The sequence below is a fragment of the Zalophus californianus genome, chromosome 6 (genome assembly GCF_009762305.2).
Source record: "Zalophus californianus isolate mZalCal1 chromosome 6, mZalCal1.pri.v2, whole genome shotgun sequence".
In the NCBI taxonomy this organism is placed as follows: Eukaryota; Metazoa; Chordata; class Mammalia; order Carnivora; family Otariidae; genus Zalophus; species Zalophus californianus.
The window spans coordinates 3,825,429-3,848,533 of NC_045600.1; the positions used below are offsets into that span (position 1 = coordinate 3,825,429).

The window sequence follows — 23,105 nt, forward strand, 5'->3', positions numbered from 1 at the left end:
CCCAGGCCTGCCTCGGCGGCTGGGCCCCGCAGGCGCCGGGCACCGGAGGGGGAGGGCCCCAAGGGCCCAGGGCGCAGTTCCAAAGGCCAGAAAATGGAAACTGTGCGAAAAGAATCCCCAAATCCGGCCGGGCCCCAAGCCCACCAGCTTACATAAAGCCCCAGGAGCCCGCCCGCGGCCTCCCCGCCTCGGGGTGAACAATCGGCGGGCGCCCGGCCAGGCTGCCCTGGGACTGGCACCACCACCGGCCCCCTGACCACGGGCCCGGCGTGACCCCGGGGAGGGGGCAGGGGTCTCGGCCTCTTCCCACCATCTGCCCCGAGAAACATTTAACTGGCCTTTAATCACATTAGCAGCCGGCCCCAATTAGGGCCGCGGGAGGGGGAGGCAGGAGGAAACCGCCGCCGTGTCACTCGAGGATAAAGATCCTTTCATGCCCTGGGCCTGGCCGTGGGCAACGCGGCGGGCGCCATCCCCAGCCTTTGATTGCCGGCGCCTGGGCCTCGCCGACGCCGCCATTTCTTTCCCCGCCCCCCAGCGCCCAATGTGCCTTCGCCCTCGGGTGACCGCGTGGGCACGCAGGGCAGCTTCCGAGGCCGGGCCCACGCCCACGCGCCCACGCTGGCCGAAGCCTGGCCCCTTGCGGCCCGCGCCTGCGCACGGGAGCGCTCGAGGGGGCGGCGGGGGCTCGCACAGGGCCCCAGGGACGCCAGCGCCCGGGGCCCGGGACCCTGGTAAGGCCGCCGCCCACGGAGCGGTGCGGAGGGAGGGTGACCCTCGTTGCGGGCGGCCTGGGCAGGTCACCTGTGCTCTCGTGGACCCCCTCCCGAGAGGGGCGACCGAGCCCCGAGGCGGATCCGTCCTCTTGGGCCCGGAGTGAGGCGCCGCGGGCCCAGCAGGCCAAGCCTAGGCCCAGGCCAAGGCCGGGCGCTGCGGTGGCGGGGCTGCCGGGGGTCCCGGCTGGGCGTCGGGCCCCAGGAGCGCGGGGACCGCGGGGCTCGGGGCAGCGGGGACCAGCCTGAACCTCCCGTGCGCCCTGTCGAGGGGTGAGGGGCGCTGGCGCGCGGTGCTTACCTTGCTCGGGCCCCCGGCCCCGTGCTCCCCGCGCCCGGGCGCCCCGAGGGTTGGAGCGGGGCGCGCTCTGGACGGGCCGGGGTCGTGCGAGGACAGCGGCCGTCCGCGCCGCCGGAATGCTGATGCCTCCGCCGGCCGCGACGCCCGGGGGCCGCCAGGGACCCCCGCCCCACGGCGGCAGCTGCAGCCCGGAGCCGCGTGACCCCGGTCCCGACCTCCCGCGCTCGGCTGTTTGTCCGCACACAAAGGAGAACACTCATATTTTTCTTTCCCCGGCACAGACTTCACACCCGCCCCATCTCCCCTCCCCCAAGTCACCCCCCACCCCACACACGCCTCGCTGAGAACCGCTTTCTCTGCGCACACCCCCTTGGTCTCCCCTGTTGAATTCCATAGTCGTATTCGAGGATGTCAGCACGGCTTAGAAAGTTTCATAGAAAGTCAGAGAGCAATTAGAGAGGCCCTTTTATTGGAGTTTCGTTGGTGCCATGGAATCTTTTAAAGGAGCGCCTGAAGCACCGAACACAATCCCATTAAGCCGCCCAAACTCCCACAGTCCTCAATGGGGTCTCAATGCTTGGACAGACTTTGGCCGGCTCACCGAGAGCCGCGGGGGCTCCGTTGCGAGCGGCCTGCAAGCCGCACTCTCCTCGGGGCGCGCCGGTGTCCCGGCCGCGGGGCGGCCGCCTGAGCGGGAGGCACTGGCCGCGGGGCGCTCCGAGGACTCCGGTCCACCAGCGCTGTCAAAACCTGGAGCTCTTTGGTGCACTGACCCCGCGCTGCGTGTCTTTGAATTTGTAGAGAGTCCCAGCCGGTTTCTAGAAAGGAGAGCTTGGTCCCAGTAAACTTCTGCCTTCCTCCGCTTTAAAATCGATCGGCTAACATTTGGAAGACGGGTGGGAGAAATTGCGCGTTGCTGAGAAAAAGGCCACATATGACCAAAGTTTCAGCTTAATTGAATTTTAGTGCCAAATTATAACTCATTGAATAACTGCGCTGGGGTGGAGGGGGGTGGAGAAGAAGGCAGTGAATGAGGGAAGGCGATTCTAATGGAAATCCGGCTGTCCAGAAGCGAGGTGGTGCGGCCACCCTCGAGTAGCAAGAATTGCAGCCTCCTCAGGCTGCCTAATTCCAAAGGAGTGAGGTTATCAGACTGCGGGCTTTTATGTGGGAAAACGGGATTGGCCCCACTTTGATTTGTGGTTTGGGGTTGATATTCTTGTGTATTATTTAATGTAGCGGGCAACTCTTCCATAGAGCACAGCTTTTCCTTTGTTACAGAGTGACTTCTCTTCTTGCCAATAAAAATGAATCTCTTCCTTTAGGAGTCAAAAAAGAAATAAAGCAGGTGTTTTAAAGGGATAAAACATTTCTTTCTTTTTTTTTGTAAAAAAAAAAAATAGGTAGTTGGTTGTCAAAGCAAAGTGCCAGTTTTAGAACAATTAGGATTTTGCTCCTGGTGCATCATCACAGATGTTCATTTTATTAAATAGAAGTTCGTACCTGGTGGTTTCTGGATTGGTTTTAGAAAAGGAGAATAGGTAATAGGCTCATAATTAAGGAATTATCATTTTGATGGTAATGAAATGAGCATGGGTTATAGGGGGAGTGGGCTGCATACTAAATCCATAAGGGAGTAATTAAAAATACATGTGCAAAGTTGAATGTTTATGTTTTGAGTAGCTTGTATTAGTCATCAGTGATTTGGAAAATTTTCTCAAATCTGCCCCACTTTTCTCTCATTTCATTGCCCTTCCTGGCCCTGTGGTTGCCAGCGACTAGGCCTCTGACCTCTTGTTTTGTGCACATGCTGCACCTCCAGCCAGTCCACACGGTATGTCTGCATTGCCTTTGCTTGGCCGCATCCGGGCCTCCTGTGGCCTGGGCAGGAAAGGACAGCAAGCTTCAGGATCTGCAGATCCCAGCCTTTACAGTCTTCTGCCTCAAGCTGACTCTTGCCTCTAGATTTCCCTCCCACCTTCTGCCTCCCCGAAACACCTTACATCCTCCTCTCTGCCTGTCCAGATTGCACCTGTCAGACTCCTGCCTCATTGTCTCTTGGACCCATGTGGACCCGGCCTGCGTCGGGCTCCCAGGGAACCGTCCCCACCACTGGGTTCTCATGGAGGGCCTGGTGACACCATCTGTCTTTCATTGCCCTGCTTCTTTCTCATATTGTAGCTTGGCTTTGGGAATGTTTCTGGTTGAGAAGAAAACAATGAAGACCCCTTGAGAGCAGGTATCATTTTACACGTCTTGGGGCTCTGTCAGCAGCCAGCGCCCAGAAAGTAGGCCATCCATCTGTCAATCGGGTGTCGATTTATAAATCAGAATCACATTTCAGCCAGCAGGGAGGAGAAAAAAAAAAAAAAAAAAAAAAACAGTGACAAATGCTCCCGTTTGCCTAAGGCATCGGGAGAAGCTGACATGCTTCTCCGTTGAACTCACAGGACCTGTCACTGGACTTTTTCAAACCGACATAAAACTATTTCGATTAAATGGAATCTTAAATTGTTTTAAAAATGTGGATGACTCAGTTGGACTGCAGTAGAAAGTGGGGAAAAAACAAAAGCAAATCCAGAAATCCAAACAGATCAGTCTGCTTTGGATAATCTTGATTTGCCCAAGAAAAGGAGCAGATTCCTGAGAAACAGCCTCAGAAAGTCTCAAGTGCTGTCATGTCTTGGCAAAGGCCCGTGGCCCTGATGCCTCTGGGAGGTGGACGGGACCCTCCAGCACCTTCTCCCAGGCCACCTCCACTGCCCCCCACTAGCACACTGGTGGTGGGGCTGGCTCTGCAGAGGAGGAGAAATCCCACTCTGGTCAATAGCACACGATTAAATTAACAAGACAGAAATGATGTGAACAAGTCCACCTTTGAAACTCTTCAGGGAACAAAGAGATTAGCAGCTGCCGTGGTACAGGAAGAAGTGAAAAGCACGCTCTCGGGAATTTGAAGGAGGAGCATTTAGCATTTCGATTCCAGTGAACACGTGTTAACAACCCATCCACGAGAAAGGTATCATTTCTAGCCACTTCATCAGGTTCCCCAAATCAGGCAGACGTGCATTTAGACAAGCGCTCTGCTTCTGAAGGGGGCCACCCTGAAAGTCGCCATCTCCAGCGGAGAACCGGGACCCTGTGGTGAAGCATCAGAGTCTCAGCCCATCCTTGTAAGCACCAGCAAAATCATCAAAGGAAGAAGCAGGTATATATACACAAAGCATGGCTGCATCTGGAGTGCCGCCAGGTCAAGACGTGCACGTGACATGATTTTCTGACTGGTTTAAAGACTTGAAGAGCTTCCTCCCTTCCTCCTGAGGAAGAGTGTTAACAGGTGGATGGGTGGTTTAAGCCTCTCCCATCCATGAGATCCTCTGACTGTCTCCTCGCCTCGTCTCTTTGACCAGGGTTGTAGTTGAACACTGATCCTGTTCGCATTAGTTTTGGACAGTATTTTGATGTTCTGATTTTGGTGTCCTTCTGGGGGGAAAAAAAGAGAAACCAAACCAACAAACAAAAAAGGCACCAGTTCCAAGGTCCTTCACAACCCTCTCCCATCGGTCAGTTTTAATTGTAGGTGGTGCCTCAGCATTGTTTCAAGAATTGCTTATGTATTTTCAGATAGTTCAGAAAAAAATGGACTGAGGACCTTGCTTTAGTGTATTAAAAGCGCCCAGTACTAACACCTGAGGCTGATTTCCATGTCCTGCCCTAGGTGAGGGCTGGACACAGCGCCAGGGATAGCAGTTGACCGCTGATGGCCGGGTTTCACCCCTCACCCTGCCGGGAAAGTCTCCCATGCTTAAAAAAAGCTGTAAGCGCCTTCATTTGCCTCTGACCTTTCGAACAAAGATAAACTGCTCATGACTAATAGAACCTGAGGCACTAAGAGGTCCTTAAAATGATGACAGCCCCCGGCATGTGGATGGGATTCCTGCAGGGGGTGGAGGGTTGGGTTACATAACCTCCACTGTCCTGGCCAGTTTTGACTCCGTGAGTTCGTGTGCCCCATACGGGCTAATAATAAACATCTACCGTCCTAAGAGGACTGTTTTGCGCAGAAATAGCATTCCCCATTTAAGTGGGAATGTGATGTATATTTTAATTAGCACTTGTTTATTTCATAAGAGAAGTCCCGAGCTGTCTGTGGGTTTAAGTTTCTTATAGGGCCTCTACAAGCAAATTCAGCGCACAGGGGCTGTGTGCGCTTGGGAAGCGTCAGAATGCTTTGTTGGATTTGATGCTGCGTTGGATGTGAGTGCGCGACCTGTAGGAACGCGCTTCTGGAAGAACAGTGTCGGTCGTGGACCGAGGGCCGCCACACCAGGGTTCTGTTTTGCACGGACTCTTCAGGAGTCCATCTAGTGCTCAAAGCAGAGTGGCCCTGTTTTTGTAATGCCTGCTTTTGGGGTTCAGTATTAATGCTAATAAAGGGGGAAGGGCCTTTGAGGGCCAGCGTCCCCGTGACTGACTGGACGGGGAGGGCACGGAAGGCAACAGAAGGCAGCTCTTAGGAGAAAATCCTCAAAGGGGCCACTTTGGTGTGTAGTTTGGAGCTGCGAAAAGTAGCAGGTGTCCCTTAAAGCCACGGGGGCCGAGGTGGTGGCACCTTGCCCCACCCCTCTCCACTGACCCGACATGCGTACCGAGGCGCCCGTTGAAGGGAGAGGCCTGACTACAGGGAGGTGAACTTCAGCTGTGGCGGGAGATGGAGGCCACACCTGCCCCGAGGGAACCTTCCATCTGAACTTCCCCTTAGCATTTCTCATGCTTGTTTCTCTTCCCTGGGGAGACCTCAGGGTGTTTACACGGCTTCTGATGTGGGAAGGATCGACTTCATTTTGTGGGATTAAAATGAAGGGAAGCAGGTGAAGGTGTAGACTGGGGAAAAGAGAGCCAGGGTCCAGGGCTAGTTGCAGGGACAGGTGACAGCAAATCTGACTCTGCCCGGGGTGAGCTTGCTCACGCACTGCCTGATAAAGAAGAAATCGTCTCTGCCCCTCCTGACCCAAGGCTCAGTGAGGGCCACGGGGCGCTGGCCACAGGGGAGGGGTGTTGTGTCAGATGCATCAGTGCGGGTGTGTTTATGGGACCCATCCAGGTGGGACGAGGAGGGGCTCAGCAACACGTCCTTGGGAGGCAGTAGCTGAGCTGAGTCACATGGAGTAAGTTGGCCTTGATAGAGAGGCAAGGGGGACAGCACTGGGTGATGAGAAAGAGACGGTCGTCCAGGAAAAAGCAACAAACAGCCCAAGAAGGGGCTGGGACTCCAGGGTGCCCCTCTCCATTATGCGACATCAGCTCCTCGTCCCTGTTTGTCCATGACATGTCAATGGGATGACCTCTTTCCCTACGGCTTGATCTGTCCGATACCATGCTGGATTGCAGCAGTTCAAAGTTAAGTTTTGCAGACTTTAATAGGCACCCACAAAAGAGAAGCACCGATGGACAATTTTCTAATATTCTCTTATGCAGGGATGTTTGAAGGTTTCGAGTCATACTTTCAGGATCTCTGTATTAGTGTTTTTCTTTTCTTTTCTTTCTTTCTTTCTTCCTTTTCTTTCTTTCTTTCTTTCTTCCTTCCTTCCTTCCTTCCTTCCTTCCTTCCTTTCTTTCTTTCTTTCTTTCTTTCATTTATTTGACCCAGAGAGAGGGGGGAGAGAGGGAGAGAGCAAGCACAAGCTGGGGGGGGAGCAGAAGGCATGGGAGAAGCAGGCTCCCCGGTGAGCAAGGAGCCGGATGCGGGGCTCGATCCCAGAACCCTGGGATCATGACCTGAGCTGAAGGCAGCCACTTAACTGACTGAGCCACCCAGGCGCCCCTAGTATAGTCTTTAATTCAAGTATTCAGTAAACATTTACTGAGCATCTCACAGGTCCAAGCGCGGGCCAAGGCACTGGGGTAAATGGTCTCTGCCCTCACTGGGCTTGCAGTCGGCCGGGGAAGACATTCAGCAAGAGAAGCACGTCACCCAGGAGGCTTTTTAGTGCCTGGTTTAGCAGCTCTGAAGGAAAGGAGCCTTCAGCAAACATCCCTGGGAATCCTGCTGTGTGCCAGGCACCCTGTGAGGTGCTGGGAAGTGGGTGAGGTGGTCCCCATTTTCAGCGAGTTCAGGGCCTGGTAGGGAAAGATGGGCAAGGTCATTTGAGTGTTGTCAGTGGTAGAAGTCTTGGGGGGTGGGGCTGCAGGGGGCAGTCAGTGCTATGCATGGGGCATGCTGGGAGGAGGGAAGACCATCAAACAGTTGGTCTCTCCCGGGGCCAGTAACCCCTAGTTGGGGTTGGGGAGAGGGTGGGATGGCGGTGGAGAGGGTCACGGGCCAGGGGGCTGGGGCTGTTGAGTCCCGTGCTCCTCAATGACAAGAATTAGGAAGCTTGAAGGTGTCTCCTCAAAGATGTTCTGCTGAATTCAATGCATATTTTATATGAAATGTTCCCCAACATTAGGTATAATTTGACATCTCTTAAAGAAAAATCTGATTTCCCAAACGTAACCTGGGTAGCTGTTTCGGTGTCAGATTAGCTTCCTGTTGAATAAAGATTTCAAGTGTGGAATGCCAAGAAGGGGTAGGGACACGGGTCCTTTTCCAGGACACCAGCGACCCTGGCTGAGGATTAGAAATGCAACTGGAATGTCCCAGAAGGCAAGCAGTCAGACAGTTATGCTTCTGAGCCTATTCCCTAGACGGTTACAAAGGAAGACTACCTGGCCCGCTGGCCCCGCGTCTGGTCAGATGGGCAGGCTGGCCTGCCTTGTTCGGGCTATTTCTTTGGGTCCCATCTCTGTGATGACAACAGAGGGGTGAGGACATGAACAGCGGCAAGGGAGGCCAGTAGCTCCCACCTGCTTTGGAGTCAGCTGCTCTGCTCCTGCTGAGGGGAGATCAGGTGATAGCCGCTTCTGATGGTCGTTTTCCGCAAGTTTCCTATTTTTCTCCCACGTTCGCTTTGGACCTGTGGGTACCAGCAGTAGCTGAGCATCTGGTCAGCAGGCTGTGACCCCCCCGGCCGGCCTCGTTCTTAGGCCGAGAGAGCTGCCTGCCTATACAGTGAAACTGATTTCTGGGCTCAGCCAAATACATTTTTCTTTTCTTTCTTTCTTTTTTTTTTTTTTAGAAGAGCAACCAGTTAGAAATTAGTTGTTCAATTCAACTGTTTTTTTTTCTTTTTTTTTTTTAATCTTCTCTTAAATTTTTTTTTTTAATGTGATAGAATTTTTTTTCTTCTGGGCAAATTCTTAGGATTTAATTGCACTTAAAATTGTGGAGCCTGTCAGAGTAAATTGCAGATAGCAGAGTTTTACCCAATGAAACCAGTCCTGTGATTGTCACCACCGTCAGGCTTCTCAGATCAAGTTGTGGGAAGGACAATTTAAGTCTGCAGTGCAGTGAACCACACCTCAAATCAGTATTCAGCATGAAGCTCATCACGCTCAAAGACAAATACCCAAGTCAGCAGCCATGATGTTTGAGGACACAGGCTATGATTTTTAAGTGATTCCAAAATTCTCCTCCTGAAAGAAGAGGAGAGATGTCTACCCCACTGGTTTTAAGTTAATCTGTAATTTTTTTTTTAAAAGACAAAGCAGTCTTATGGCATCTTAAAAATAGTAAAGCAGAAGCAATATTACCAGCTCCATGTGAAGCTGCATCTGCTATCCGGCTCAGTCGGCTCCTGTTCATTCCCGGGAGCAAACGGGACTGCTACATGTCACGTGTCACCACAGCCTTCTCTTTGGCCATGAGACAAAAGCTCAAGGGTCCCCTCCATCCCCTGAAATACTTCCTTCCTTCCTCCATTTTTTTTTACATGGAGTTTAAAATTTTATTTATTTATTTATTTATTTATTTATTTATTTATTTATTTATTTATTTAAAGATTTTATTTATTCATGAGAGACAGAGGGAGAGAGAGAGAGAGAGAGAAGCAGAGGGAGAAGCAGGCTCCCAAGGAGCAGGGGGCCCGACGCGGGACTCGATCCTAGGACCCCGGGATCATGACCTGAGCCGAAGGCAGACGCTTAACCATCTGAGCCACCCAGGCGCCCCAAAATTTTATTTATTTTTATTTATTTTTTAAAGATTTTATTTATTTGACAGAGAGAGTTAGCGAGAGCAGGAACACAAGCAGGGGAGTGGGAGAGGGAGAAGCAGGCTTCCCGCCGAGCGGGGAGCCCGATGTGGGGCTCGGTCCCAGGACCCTGGGATCACGACCTGAGCCAAAGGCAGACGCTTAACGGCTGAGCCACCCAGGTGCCCCTAAAAATTTTATTTATTTTTAAAAAATTTTAATTCCAGGATCGTTCACACACTGTTCTATTAGTCTTCCTTCCACCATGTTTGATAAGTGAGCTTCTAGTGCTGACCCGAGCTCACATCATGAAAAGCAGAATTTTCTGGAAAATGCAAATTCTCTGACTTTGATCAGATAAAAGATAAGATCAGAACCTAACTGTGATCTCTGTGGTCAAGAGAGGGCCCCCCCCCATACTTTTTATTCTTCCTCCCAGAGTCCAACACGCCCTTGACCGATAGTAAGCCTCAACCAAACCATTATTGAATCTATAAAGGATGGGAAGTCATTTCTCTATTGTTTGGAATCATTTTTCAGTGAATTGTATTATGTCTATCAATCACTAAGATATAATTTATCTATATTTTTTATGTAGGTCCCTATAGATCAGGATGGACAGGGACAAGCTCCTTCTTCATGGAAAGTACGCACTCGTTTCTCCTCTTCAGCCCTGCGGAGAAGGTGAGTTACATAACAGACTGCGAAGCTCTTGGAACCTGTGCTCAGTGAGAGCTCGAGAAGAACATAGCAGTGGAGACCCACTGCCTTGGGTCCAGCCGTGGGCTTCAGCTTGGCGCTGTGACCTGTGGGTCACTCGGCACCTGCACCTATGTCCCCTTATCTGCCTCAGATGTGGGCTTCTGTGTTTTCATCAGGTAGCTCTGTAAGGATTCACCCAGGGAGGGCTTGGGTAACCCGCTGCCTGACACTTAGTGAAGTGTGTGATGATATCATCAGTCTGTTAAGGAGAAGACAGGGTTTTCCAAAAACAAAATCAGAAAAACTAAGGTTGCTGGATCCTGGGCTTGCAAATGATTTGTACTTTTCTCTAATGCCATGTTAAGAGTATTAAGTCTGTTACCTGTTAATGTGATCATGTACATTCTCAGTGTCTGAGTCCTGAAGAGACCGAAGCATTTGTTGCTCACAGACATTATTAGATTATTAGTGTGTGTACATCTGTATGTATACTTTGTACCTCTTGCAGGCTGTCCGGGAACAGCAGCAGGGCTGGTGTCAGCCTCACCTCCCTATAGTTAACTCGAACTAGGGAATGACCGTGAACATCGCCCCGAAATCAGAAGACTGAGTGTGTGAGTGTGTGGCTCTCTGTTGGGTTGCAGGATTGCGGCTGCTGTAGAGGAAGGGCTCGGGAAATGGGGGCCTCAGAGGCTCATTGGCAACATGGGGGGACCTGAGAGAAAGGCTTCCTTCCTCTTCCTCCTGATGGAAAGGAAATCCAGGGCCCCAGAGCTGGCTAGTTCCCCAGGCATACTTGGCAGGCGGGGTGCTGATGCCATGTTGGTCCCTGGCAGAGAGAGGCATGAGCAAGGTGTAAGGGAAGGGCCCAGAGATGACCTCGTACAGATTTGGCTCAGCACAGGGCCTTGGGCAAGCCTTGGAAGCTTCCAGAGCCTCACTTTCCTTCTGTTGTGTGAAGACCAGCTAATGTCACCAAGATTAGCTGCAGGAATCTGCTCTCCCTGGGTATGGGCTGGGTGGGTGATTGATGCCACTTGGTGTGATAAGAGCACATCTCAGCTGAGAAAGAGACAGTTGCTTTCTGGAGCAGGTTTACTTTTGTAAATGCTGGAGGCAGTAACAGTGCTAGAACGTTTGATGGAAGTCAGTGGTCACGGGAGCCAATGTAGTTTGTCCAGTCCTGCCTTTCACAGATCTGTTTTCCTGGGCATGGTATTTTCCAAAGAGAGCTTTTCCCACCTTGCAGTTATCCTTGTGTCAGAGAGAAGAGAAAGCCAACTTGGACCGTGAATTGTTGCCCCAATAAAGACCCTTCCAATTTATATTAAATAAGGCATGGGAAAAAAACATCCAGATGACTGCCTCCCCAGTTCAGTCTGAATAACCGAGCTAGATCATGTTATAAACGTTGAGGGGCTTTGTTTCTTAAGCCCAGAATAGACCCGGCATTAGAATATCTTATACGTAATATTTTAGAAAGTGCATATACAATATACGACACTACTATGCTATTAATGTACCCTCAGACTATAAAATTATGTTCAAAGCTGTCCACTAAAAACCTTTCTGATGACATATTGAAGGTAACTTGGTAAAAAATATTGAGGATTGGGTCCACAAATGTAAACCAGTTTGTATAAAACGTTTTTAGCGATCAGTTGTTTGATCTCATCTGACTATGAAGCTGGTTTGTTGTGTGTAGATGGAGTCTCCATGTGAGTCTTGTTTATGGAAAGACAGCATTTTGGGTTGAAGTTCTGCATAGGGGTCGTGTAATGCATTATTATAAAATGCATCATTACAACGGTTTATAGATTTCTTCCTCCTGAAGAGAACCTCATGCTTAAGCCTTCTCCAGGTCTGTAAGCATCTTCAGTTGTGTCATCCTGAGGCCAAAGGGATTAAAGAGCGAACGTCTTAGTTAACAGCTGCCTCTGCCCGCTGCTGTTCTGTGGGCTTCACCTGATGTCTCCGTTAATTCCCACTGTCTGACCTGCAGGTCGGGTGCTCTTAGCACATCCATCTCACGGGGGAGGGAACCGCAGCTCGGGGAGGCTGGACGCCTCATCCGAGGTCAGGCTTCAGGAATGGGCAGCTCTGCTTCTCAGCATTAAAGAGGCGTCTGGGGGTCCTTCATTTGTGTTACAGACTATCTAATGATAAATACAAATTGGGCGTAAGTTAGGGCTGTTGGGCCGATTTCACGACGGCAGGCGATTCGAACTTGGGCTTGAAATAGACGTCTGTAGCAGGCCGCCGTTTACAGCCGTGGGATTTAGGAACGCTCGCCCAGTTTGGACACCATCCCTGCATGATCATCAGAGCATGTTTCTGAACCGAATTTGTCCTGTGAAAATTTAAGAAAGAGCTAATGTTATATTTATCAATACGGACTCTACACACAATGCAAACTGTTAACTAATAGTTAACAGGGGAGAGCTAAAAATGCAATTTGATTTTATTTTAAATTTTTAAACTTTTGAATTTGAGCCTAGTTGACACGCAGTGTTACCCTTAGTCTCAGGTGTACAGCATAGTGATTGGACAACTGTATGCGTCACGCTGCACTCCCCACATGCATAGCTACCACCCGTCGCCGTGCAACATTATGACAGTATCATTGACTACGATCCCTGTGCTGTGCCTTTCCTTCCCATCACTGTGCCCGTGCCCCGACTCCCCTTCACCCATTTTGTCCCCTCCCCACTCCCGCCCCTTGGCAACCGTTGGTTTGTTCTCTGTGTTTGTGGGTCTGATTCTTTTTGTTTGTTTATTAGTTTGTTTTTTTGGAATCCACATATGAGTGAGGTCATATGTTATTTGTCTTTCTCAGCCTGACTTATTTCACTTAGCATGATATCATCCAGGTCCATCCACGTCATCGCAAATGGCAAGACCCCATCCTTTTTATGGCTGCGTGATATTCCACTGTCTCTATATACCACATCTTCCTTATCCATTTGTCTACCAGGGGACCCTTGGGCTGCTTCCATATCTTGGCTATTGTAAATAACGCTGCAATAAACATAGGGGTGCATATATCTTTCTGAATTAGGGTTTTCATTTTCTTTGGGTAAATACCAAGTAGCGCAATTACTGGATCGTATGGTATTTCTATTTTTAATTTCTTGAGGAAGCTCCATCTTGTTTTCCACAGTGGCTGTAATCTATGACAAAGGAGGCAGGATTCAACAGTGGGGAAAGGACAGTCTCTTCAAGAAATGGCGCTGGGAGAACTAGATGGCTATATGCAGAAGAATGCAACTGGACCACTTTCTTACGCCATACACCAAAGTAAACTCAAAATGGATTAAAGACCTAGGTGAGAGACCTGAAACCATGAAATTCATAGAAGAGAGCACAGGCAGTAATCTCTCTGACATGGGCCACAGCCACATTTTTCTAGCTATGTCTATAATAATAATTTAAAAAAATTTTTAAAAATACAATTTTAGTTTTAAAAGTCACCCTGTGTCTCACATGTCTCTCACGGGCCAGGTGCCAAGACTTCTTTCAGGAGCTCCCAGGCTGGTCTGGCAGGAGAGAGAACCATGTGAGGAGAGGATGAAAGCATTCTGACATGGAGAGACTTACAAACGTAAAAGTGATATACTGGAGGTATACAAAGTGAGTGTTTTCCAAATAACAGCCTCTGTTCCTTAAGAATACCAGTAGTTTCGAAAGTAACCATTAGACACCAGCGAGGGGAATGCTAGTGAAAGGGAGGGACACCTTATGAAGCATTCGGTGGCAACTGCGTGCTTTTGACACCAGCATGGCTCCCGAGGGCTCCGTGGCACAACCTGGGAGCCGGGCAGACCAGCAGACTGCTCCGTGAGGAGTGGGGCGCTGTGTTGCTGGCATCATGTATGTGAGCACATTCGACTTATTGGCTGAGTGAGTCAGTGAGTCACGGACGCTCAGATGTCCTTGAAGGGACCCTATCCCCTTTCCTCTGCGTTGGAGAATCCCAGGAGCCTGCGAGGATGGAGGGCAGAGACTCAGTGCCCTTTGGAGCCTGGGTCGGTCTCATCAGGGGATCAACCATGTCTGTGCTCATTTCAAAGCAGAAGAAACACACTTTTAGAGGAAGAAGAGAAACCCGGCTCTAATCCTGCCCACTGGAGCCCATGGTGTAACGTCCAGATGGTGATATTCAGATTCTTTTGATATTTCTCCAGCTAGGAATATGAAATACATATGAGAAAAAAAAAAAACTTATGCCCTGGAAGAAATGATAAACACATCCTAACTACTGACAGTCTCTGGGCTGTATTTAACAAAACGATCACCTTGTCGTGTGAATGTCACGAAGTCAGCCATGGGTGATGTTAGAGTATAAACTCCCTATGGTCACCCGTGGATCTGGGATTTCATCTGCCTGTCTGCTCCGTGTCCCTAGAACCCCAAATGAGGTCTGGGATGTTGCAGATGCTCAGAAATATTGACGACCAAGTGACTTAATGGTTGGCCGGGGTAAATCTAGAGTGGAAGGCTTTTGGTAGAGAAGTGCCTTTCGGGCAATCATTTAAAATACGCCGTTGAGAACTTCATAGTGGCATTGGCTGGTGCAATCTTCTTGAACCTTTCCCTAGGTTCTTAAACAACCGAAGACAAAAAAGGGAGACCCAGGAGGGAGAAGCAAGAGTGAGGCAGGATGACGGAGAAATCCGGTGGCACCAGAGACCGCGGGAGCCTGAGCACAAATCGGAAAAGTGGGCTTCGCTGGCGACCGCCAACGGCATTTGTAATTTTAAGAAGTCATTGTTGACAGTTAATTTTGGGAGGGAAGAAGGATTTTCCTCTACTTTTTTATGCAAGATGGTTCTCCATCACGAACTGTTTTAACAACTCAAGAGTTTGTTTGGCACAAATTGGCTGAAAACTCAAAGGAGAAAAAAAAAAAAAAGCCGAGTCCCCTTAAGGATGTCAGCCCCAGACTACAAGGAGTCAGTTTGAAATATCTTAGTTTTAAGAAGGTGGCAGAATTACATAATTATTTTCACAACTCATAAGAAATTAAAATACCTCTTCCAAATGTGAGGTTGTAAGATAACACAAGCCACAGATCCTAGACTTGCGGGAGTGTGTGCATCTTTCTGTCTCCCACACAGAAACCCACATCAGAATGTCTGAGCTGAGAACACATGGCTGCACATCCCTCGCGTCCCTTGGAGGCTCACAGGGGCGGAGGCCCCCAGGAGCGGCTCTCCCCAGCACCGGCTCCAGGGAGTCAGGTCAGCCGAGATGCTGTGGGGAAGCAGGTGGCCGCCGCCAGGTGCCGGGAACCACAGAGGTGCCTTCTCTGCCACCCACAGCCAATCTGCACAAGGGGAGGAGCAGTGGAGAAGGTCCCAAGACAAAGGTGCAGCAGGATGGGAGGAATCTGCAGAATGTGGAGAAATGGTCAAATGAGCCCCAGGCGGTCTGTGATTCTGGATGGGAGACGCTGCCCATTCTTCCTGTTGGTGAATCTCTTTGAAAAGCACAGCATTTCATTTAACCAGACTTCTTTGGAAAGCCAGGGAGCATTACCTGTTAAAGATCCAAGGGAGTTGCTTTGGTATATAGATTAGGCATCTCACATGCCGTCCCATGTTAAGGACCCACCCTGCCTCACAGCCTGTACAAGGCCCTGGGGGGTTCCCAAGCAGAGCAGCTGGGTTCCTGCCCATGAGGCATTCATCACTAGTAGGACAGTCGAGTGCATAAACCTGGTCAGGCACAGGGCATAGTGCCAAGGAGGGGAGGAGAGGAAATGCAGGTAGGTTGGGCACCCCAAAACAGGAGGGGGTGAGCCCGGAGTGGGAATGGGCATGAGCTCAGGGCTCAAGGAAGCATCTTGAGCAGAGATGAGTGTGTTTGAGTGGGGGGTGATCGAGGGTACAAGGCCTCGGAGGTGGAGGGGACCTCATGACCATGGGGGGTTTCGGGTGCCATGCTGAGGAGCTGGCTGGCTGCAGGGAGGGGCGAGGACCCAGGACACCTCCCAGGCTGCCCTCTGGGAGCCACGGTTCGTGGCAGCTCAAGGTGGGTCCCCTACAGGGGAGGGATGGATGGGTAGTTGGGAGAAAGTTTGGAGACCCAGCACATCAAGGCGTCTGCACGCGGGTGGGGGCTGTGTCTGTGGAATCCTCTCTGTTGGGAGGTCCTGCTGGCCAGTGCCGAAGCAGTTTGTTGGAAACAGAAGCCTTACTGCCTTGGGCAGAGAGAGTGGGGGTGGAGGGGATAGATTCTTGAGGACAGAGCTGTGACTTTCTCATCTCGGGGCCCACTGAAGTGTGCAAAAATCGGTGCCCGATCAATCCATTTTAACCGGAAATACTTGCCTCTATTTCTAGAGACCATCATTAGCGATGCTCTCGCACCAACCTTATCTTACTCAGTTGTTTTTTTTTAAATAAAAGTACATCATCTTGACATAGGAAACAGGCTTATGGGCGTGACCAGGGAGGAGCAAGGGGTGGGCCCCAGATCTGTCCAGGCTGTGTTTTCTCCCCTTTCCCTGCTGCCCTTCACAGAATCCCCCTCTTCTGAAGGAGTAGTATCTTGGAGTTGCTTGCATGTTAGCCGTCTAGGAAACTAAATTCAAGAGATGACTTCCGCCGCGCTCTGCCGCATGTCTGCCATCTGCTGATGCACATGAATGGTGCGTTGCTGCTGCCCTTCGGGGACTCAAGGTCTAGTTTCTTTGCTTAAGGAGGTGGCAGTTGGACACAATTGAGTTCTCTGAAGAAGTGATGCCCACAGAGGAGTCGGGAGCAGAGAAGCACTGGCGGCGTGCTCGGTGTTTGGAAACCCTGTAGGGGCCAGGGGGAATGAGAGAACCCTGTGACGGACCACGGACCACCGTTGTGAGGAGCCCAAGAGAGCTGTCTCCTCCGGTACCTCCCGCCCCCGGAGGGTTCGCTAGCCTCGCCAGCGACTGACAGCGAAGGGGTTAAAATAACAAATAAATGACTTTATTTAGACTTGAGCATTTCTGGCATTTTTTCTAGATTTTTCTCCCCCCCCCCCCGCAGTATTTGATGTGACAGCTTTTGTTTGCTCACACTTGTCTGTCTTTTAAATTTCTCATATCAGCGGTAAAAGCTATTTCTTTTTCCTGTAACATCTTGAGCTTGGTATCCAATGAAGGGAGAAATTGCTCTGGCATTACTTGAAATTATAATATTATACCTAATTTTTGGGGAGAAAAATTAGAGTAATTTAGATCTCAAGGCGCTGAAGATTTCTGCAGACGGGTCATTTGCAGCATTATTGCTGATTAGTCATCCATAAAAGTGTTTTTTCTGCGGGGGAGGCTCCATCATTTCTTGGTATTCTTTAGAAACGCTGATTTTGAGGCCCATCCAGGCAAGGGAAAGACGGTCATCATCCATTTCAAGGCGATGGTCTGGCTTTGATTGAGCTCTGGCTGGGGGTGGGGTGGGGGGGGCTTGTAGAGTTTCTCAGTGAGGATAATTTGTTCGAGTGGCTAATGAGAAATCTTAACTGACATCTCTGGGGGCCTTGGGGAGAGGGTGAAATGTCCTCATTTTCAGGGCAGAGGGGCCAATCACCAGATCTATGCATTCTCCAGCAAGGGGCTGGGACTTCCTAAACTTTTCTGTGTATGTTGCTGAAAGCACAGCCTTTGCCTCAAAGAAGGACATGGAGGCACCACAATCCGTGGAATTCTGTAATGTGTGCTGCAGTGTAAACAGTGGTATGGTTGAACCGAGGGCTGCTCTGGCAAAGCCTGTGAGTAATTAAGGGCTCCCTCCAGCAAGGTAAAGGCCGAGACCCAAGTATATTAGTACAAAAAAGGAGAGAAGCCATTGTTGGTGGTTGTACTCTCCCCCCAACCCCGCTTTGTAATGTAAATAAATAAAGAATTCTGGCATGACAGAAACCTCTCAGATCTCTTTACTGACCTAAGGAGAAGAAAACAAAGGATACAGCCATCGTTGGTTGCGTGTTTTAAATTGCTGAGGTCAGAACAAAACTTAGATTACCCTGTTTCAGCAGCTCCCAAGCCATGCTCCAGGGAGTAGAGGGTACTTCTTGGGGGAGGGGGAGAAGGGCTCCGGGGTCTACTCTGTTTCAGAAACCTTGCACGATTTCCCTCCCCTGGGGTCACAGTGCACTTTAGCGGAGTAGGAGAATGTCATTTTCCTTTGCTTCACCCAACCCTTGTCCTGGGTGACCACGGAACCCTTCTCAGAGGGCACCTGCTGACGTCTGTGGGAAACCCTGCATACTCCCCCCATGAAGGAAAGGCTGCCTGCGAGGAGCTGCTCTGCCCACCACCCACTCGGCCCTCCGGGCTTGCACCCCAGCACTTCCTCCGCATCGGTGGAATGGACAGTCCACTGCGATGTGTGTGTGTCCAGGTCTAGGGACAGACTGCATGCTCTTCCTGTATTCGCAAAGTGCCCAGTGCAAGGAGGGGGATCCCCTTGCTGCCTGTTGAAAGCCTGTCCCATGGTGGACCACTGAAGGACCTAGGTCTGCTTAGGACCTGCTGATGGCCATGAAGGTTAGAAATAAGAGCTTGAGAAGCAGGGAAGCAGTGGAAGTGAAGACACAGGGCCAGCCCAGCTCCAGTGCTCCCCCTTCCTGCATTCCCTTTCCTGGGGAGGGTGGGGTAGGGGTGAGGTTACCTTCCCTGGAGTCTTGATCTGTATTTGCACCCGCAAGAATAAAAGCATAAAGAAAACTTCTTTTTGTTGTAAAATTAGGAAGAGGAATAATGTGGTGGAATAAGGCCCAGAGCAGATGCAAATTAAGTTAACGGGAGAGGTTGAGTGGGTAGCACCAGGTTTTCACAAAGGGCTCTGAGCAGAGAGCACAGGGCCTGGAAGAGAAGCCCTGACCCCATGAGTCTTCACTCCCACGAGCAATCAGAATGGGGGATGATCCCCTGGAAGGAGACTCAGGGCTGTCACCAAGAGGGAGGCAGCAAGACAAAGTGGTGACGTTGGCTCAGTGTCCTGGGAAGACTGTGGGCTTTGCAGTCCGCTGGTCTTGGCTCCAAATACCAGCAGCTCCACTTCTTCAACACATGATCTTGAACCAGAGTTTCTGTTCCTTTATTTTTAAATATTTAAAAATACTTATTTCAAATTTCATTAACTTTCTATAAATCACAGATATATGAAATGCTCAAAAATATTAAAAATTTTCATGTTAATAACACCTCCCTCATAAGTAGTCTGCATAGGTACTTTATGGATCTGTTTGCATATGTTCCTATCAGCATGGAACAAAATATAGAAGGTTGTTAACACGAGTGATCTGGGGAGGTGGCCCTTGCAGGAGGTGGTGGTTGAGGACCCAACGTCCAGGAGGGCCTCCGGTGAGCCTTGCCTCCAGCGCTCACACCTTGGCAAAGCCTCTACTCACAGTGAGTAGGGCTGACCTGGGTAACCAGTAGAACAACACAGAAATGAAGATGGGTGACTTTGGAGGCTGGCTCATAAAAGACATCGAAGCTTCTACCATGCTTTCCCTTCCCTAGAGAGAAGCCAGCTGCCATGTTGTGAGGACACTCAGCAACCCTCTAGAAAGGCCCATGTGGTGAGGGACACAGGCCTCCTTCACCAGCTGGCACCCACCTGCCAACGATGTGGACTCTGAGAATTCCTGGCCCCAGTCGAGCCTTTGGATGATGGCAGCCCCACCCAATCTCCAGACTGCAACCTGATGAGAGACCCTCCACGCAGAACCATCCAGCCGGGTGCTCCCAGACTCCTGACCTCCCGAAGCTCTGAGACAATAAATGCGTTGTTTTAAGCTGCTAGGGTCCAAGTTATCTTGTTATGTAGCGATGGGTAACTAAGACAAGTCAGGGAGGCGAGGAGGCGGATGAGAGGGGAAGTCTGTGCCAAAGCACCATGACGTGCACGATGGGGGTTCATTCACATACGATTTTATACAAGTGCATATAAAGAAACTAGAAAAACATGTAGTCACAGACTTGTAGGAATGTCTGTGTTGCAGTGTCAATTGCCAAGTGACAAATATAAATTACAGAATAATGTGTGTAGAATGATTCTATTTTGGTATAAAGCAAGCAATAAATCAGCCCTCGTGTGTTTGTAGAAGCAAGGGGAAGGGTGTGGTAGGTTTCTTCAGGGCATAGACGTCGAGGGGCACGGAGGAGGTGACCGTATCGACTCTTGGGTCATCTTTTTGCCTTGCTTCACTGGTTCACATAAGCTTAAGTTATTCTTGTAATTTGAGTATATGTAAATAAATATATAGCTTTTTAAATCAAAAGAAGAAAGTGGTTGAAAATGGAAAGAAATAAGAAATAGACACAACTACCGGCGTACGGGGCGTTCATCCAAGGTCGTCATCTGTGCCATGGGCCTGCTTGCTGGAGAAGCCTACAGACCCAGCTCAGATTCACATTTTTAAATGAGTAAATTTAAAATATAAAGGCTTACAAAGGAAACCTGTTCTATTGAAATCAAGTTACAATATATTAAAAGGCAGACTTGCGATGTAGTCATATATGTGCTTTTATTTTAAATGAGATCTGGTGGTAAACGTAGCAACTACCATAATTTCAAAGCAGCGACGAGTGTGAGTGGTATTTTGAGATGCCTGTGGCACCATGGATGTGGTAAGAGAACATTCGTGATTTCTGTTGATGACGAGGTCACCAGAAATGTTGACGCCGTGGAGATGTGCTGCCTGCCTTCCCAGTGGAAAGGAGCGTACTAATGTCTGTTAGAGAGTGGTGAACTTGAAGCTGAAGCTTCCTCCCACTCAGGTTCACAGCCTCCTTTGCAGTAAATGGTAATTACAAATAGGTCAAAGTGCAGGTTGCTTCATCTGGGGAATGGTAGTTGATAAAATGGGAAATCAAGTCTTCGTGGGTAGTGGGGTCATGGAAGGGCAGACCCAGAGATGCTCAGGTTTGTCGCTGGGGCAGGGCCCAGGTGCTGATGTAGTTGGATGCCAGGGGAGGGGGTGGCCACTGGGCTGAGCAGGACGAAGGGCAGAGGCCGCCACGCATACCCCCTGGGACGGCCAGGCAGTGGCCCTGATGCACAGCTCTCTGCGCCCCCCTCTATGCTGTTCTTTTCTCTTTCTTTCTTTCTTTCTTTCTTTTTGGAATCTTGGAAAAGCCAGCACAGTTTAAAAAAAAAAAGCACACAGACTTTATTGTTTCCTACTGGATAAGACTCGAGTCTCCCACTTCCACCATGACCCAGGAGCCCTTGGATTTGGGACGGCTTATGCATTGGCCCAGCTCATAACGAAGTAGCTCTTTACTCCCAGTTTTTAATGTGTGTGTCTTCTTGAGGAACCCACAGAGAGAAGGAGTGCTTTCCAGATTACGGCTTGGCAGCCTGACATCCTATAGTAATGATACCAAACGCTCTCACAGCCTTCTTTGCTGCTTTAAATTTTTTATTATTTTTTATTTTTCTGCTTTCATTCATGATTCCCATTTTATTTACTTGCAGCCTTCTTTGGCAGTTGCTCTCTGGAGGTAATACTTTGACTTAATTTCTGGTCCTTGCTGGCTGTCTTGAATTTGTTACCATTAGCCTATTTCTAAAACTACAGGACTTGTTTGGGAGCCTAAGGACTTGGGCAAACACACCAACACAGGCCCTTTGGATTGATCCCCTCCCTCCCAGGGCCCCTGGAGGGGCCTCACCCTCTGTGAAGGTAAATCATGGAACTTGCCAGGAAGTCTAACAAATTGGAAAGATCCAAAGACCCAGAGCCAAAGGTCAAGGCCTTTCCAGACTGTTAGTTGGATATTCTCATAACCAGCCAATCGCTTAATCATTCATAAAATATTTATGGAGTACCTCTTATGTGTGAGTCACTTTGCTAAGTGTTAAGGCAGCGTTTTTCAAACTGTGTGTCATACACATTACTAGGTTAGTAAAATTACTTTAGGGAGTTGTGACCAACTTTTTTTTTTTTAGGTTTTATTGAAATTCAAGTTAGTTAACATATAGTGTATTATTAGTTTCAGAGGTACAATTTAGTGATTCATCAGTTGCATGTAACACCCAGTGCTCATTACATCAAGTGCCCTCCTTAAGGCCCATCACCCAGTTACCCCATCCCCGCTTCCCTCAGCAACCCTGTTGGTTTCCTAGAGTTAAGTGTCTCTTATAGTTTGTCTCCCTCTCTGTTTTAATCTTAGTGACCAACATTTTAAAAATGAAATAGAAAACAGGAGTAGTAAAGGTGGATGTTATTTCACGAAATGCACATTTGAGATGTGCACACACACACACATATGCGCATATACGCTAGATTACAACATATAGCACATTAATGTCTTATTTTGGGTCATTGTCAAAAATTGGAAAGTCCTAGCTGTAGGGGATGTTCAGCAAACATTAAAGATTAGAGTGCTCCTGTCCTTGAAGTCATGGTCGAGTGGAGTTATAAACACATGAGCTGTGTATACATGAAAAGCTAAGAGCACGGGACAGATGCATGATTCTGTTTAACACCTGGGGGCACACCAGCCTGAGGTGAGTGTGAGACCAGCCTCAGAGTTGGTCTTCCCTGGAGTCAAGGGAGGAGTCTCTCCAATCCCAGGGTTGGTGGGTCTTTGGACTGCCTCTGGGGAGGGGCATTACCTTTCAGATGCGTGTCTCCTGTGTGGCAGATGGAGGAGACCCTCGGGAGAAGGGGGCAGCCAGGAGCACCCCACACGCACAGCTGGGGGATGGGTCCACTGACCTGGTAGATGAATCTGGGTGGGTCGCGTCCGCTGCATGGAGCTCAGACTTCATAACAAAGGTCTCAGCTCTCCTGGTGGATGAAATGAGACCTAATTGATCCCTAAATAAATTCCACTGGAAGATCCAAGGATCTGGAGTATGTTATTGGGGGGTGGGGAGAAGGGTGCTCCCTACTTCTTCTTAAATAGTTACATGCTGCCAGCTTTTAATAGGCTGGATGTGACACAGTGCCTTGCAAATGTTACCTTTTATGTTCAGTCTGGCAAGAAAGCATATTTGTTGTCTGCTGCCTGATAGGATTTCAGACTTACTTCTTGGAATTGGTTGTGCCCCAGTTCAGCCAAACGGGGAGGCTGTCTCTTGGTACCTTCCAGTGGTGGTAAGGAGGGCTGTCCCCGGGCCTCTGGTTGGCTGGCCCCCATCCCTGGCCGGCAGGTGTTGTCAGAACATTGAGGTCACTCTGGCTCATGAACTTGTCTTTGTTAAATATTTGCAGGCTCCGTGCGTTTGAAGTCGCTTTGCCTCTCTAGGACCTATGGGGAGG

At 49.6% G+C, this 23,105-nt stretch overlaps 1 long non-coding RNA gene across 1 annotated transcript; it reads left to right on the plus strand.

The window, feature by feature from the left end:
* The first annotated feature begins 660 nt into the window (after positions 1 to 660).
* Positions 661 to 19,970, plus strand: LOC113910344. The gene is made up of 3 exons (XR_003516015.1): positions 661 to 734; positions 9,745 to 9,830; positions 19,354 to 19,970. It is a non-coding gene; the product is annotated as an uncharacterized LOC113910344 (long non-coding RNA).
* The last annotated feature ends 3,135 nt before the right edge of the window (positions 19,971 to 23,105 follow it).